The sequence below is a fragment of the Cupressus sempervirens genome, chromosome 2 (genome assembly GCF_028749045.1).
Source record: "Cupressus sempervirens isolate cs-2001-9-10 chromosome 2, ASM2874904v1, whole genome shotgun sequence".
Lineage (NCBI taxonomy): Eukaryota > Viridiplantae > Streptophyta > Pinopsida > Cupressales > Cupressaceae > Cupressus > Cupressus sempervirens.
Genome location: NC_143119.1, coordinates 493839266 through 493840908, shown reverse-complemented (window position 1 = coordinate 493840908; position 1643 = coordinate 493839266). Strand labels below are relative to the sequence as shown.

Here is a 1643-nt window from a genome sequence, read left to right as displayed (position 1 = left end):
TTTCTAAACCTTATCTCAATAACAAATTTTAGACCCCAAAATAAGGCAGTGGCCTCAGCCATGTTATTGGTTCCTTGTCCCAAATTCCCTGAGTAGGCTAACAACGCTTATCCCATAGCATTTTGTAAAACACCACTAGCTGCTACCAAACCATCTCTCGCCACACCATCAAAGTTGAGCGTAGCAATAGACATGGTGGGAGGGATCCAATTGGTTCTTTTTCCTACTTAAATTTTCTAGTTTTCAAAGTGCTAGAAGTTGGGGAGAATGTTCCAATTTCTAGCAATCTCCCCATCCTTCATGCTTGGGGGTTCTTGTGGTGCTCTAACCTTAGCCACGATAACATTCTTCGTAACAATCTTCCTAAATATATCCCCCACAACCTCCTGCCCCCTTTCTTCCCCCCTAAAAATTCTATTATTCCTCTCCTTCTAGACACCCCAACAAACATATGGGGGGAGGATATTCCAAAGAATTTTGAGCCAGGGGTGGTAGAAGGGGCAATTCTAGTTCACAAATTGTTCCATTCCTCTGTTCATGACCCAAACCAATTGTTCCATTCCTCTTCCTCCTTGAAGAGATAGCATCTATTAGTAATCGGTATGCCTCTCCTCCTTAAGTTGTCAGTAGATAAGGTCTTTTCGTGCATGACCATCCACTAGAAGAAATTAACTTTTGGTAGCAAATGACTATTCCAGATCTTTCTCCAATTGATATGAGTTTGATCCTTATCAAATATAAGGAGGTAGGAAGATTTAACCACTAGTAGTCCTCTTATCCCAAACCACCTTATCAAGCTAACATGCAAGGGAAGTTTGTGGTAAGTGATTATTTCCTCCAACTCTTTAACCAGAAGTGGTTTTCCCCCAACCAACTATCCTCCCAAAATCTTATTTTTAACCATTTCCCACCAACCATCTGACCATTTCCTCTGGTTTTAAGGATGTTATTCCAAACCTTAGAACCACTCGAGAGGACATTATTAAGGAAATAGGACTTTATTTAGTCTTCGTAATTATGTTATTATTATAACTATAACTAATTATTTGCTGCACATCTTCATTTAATATAAAATTATAAAGACATTAATATTTTCCCAAGCTAATCTTAATTCAAAACCTTCGTTATCTTTAGAGCAGGTGGAATTTACTGAAAATGTAATATAATGATATTAAGGTTTAATTCAAAACATTCATTATCTTTACAGCTGGAATTTAGAGCAGGTTGAATCTACTGAAAATGTAATATGATGATATTAAGATTTAATTCAAAACTTTCATTATCTTTACAGCTGGAATTTAATGAAAATGTAATACGACGCTATTAAAAATTTAATCTATGTTGAGAGTGGGATTTGAACCCACGCCCTTTCGGACCAGAACCTTAATCTGGCGCCTTAGACCAACTCGGCCATCTCAACCTTTGTATTTCTGGTTATATACAAATATATTCAACAATTTAAATTTCCAACTGAACATGATTATAGAAGGAAATATTTTACAACTGCAAACAGCAAGCCAGAAACCAGGCTGTACAAAATTATTTCAATATGATGTATTCTGGCATTTTATTTCAATTTTATGTTAAACTCTCTTGGCAAAAACTTCCATACATTATCTTCATTGGAAAATCCGGGGAGTGCG

At 36.5% G+C, this 1643-nt stretch overlaps 1 non-coding gene across 1 annotated transcript; it reads right to left on the bottom strand.

Annotated features, from left to right (window-relative positions):
* Nucleotides 1–1339: 1339 nt before the first annotated feature.
* Nucleotides 1340–1420, bottom strand: TRNAL-AAG (transfer RNA leucine (anticodon AAG)). The gene has a single exon. It is a non-coding gene; the product is annotated as a tRNA-Leu (tRNA).
* Nucleotides 1421–1643: the final 223 nt, after the last annotated feature.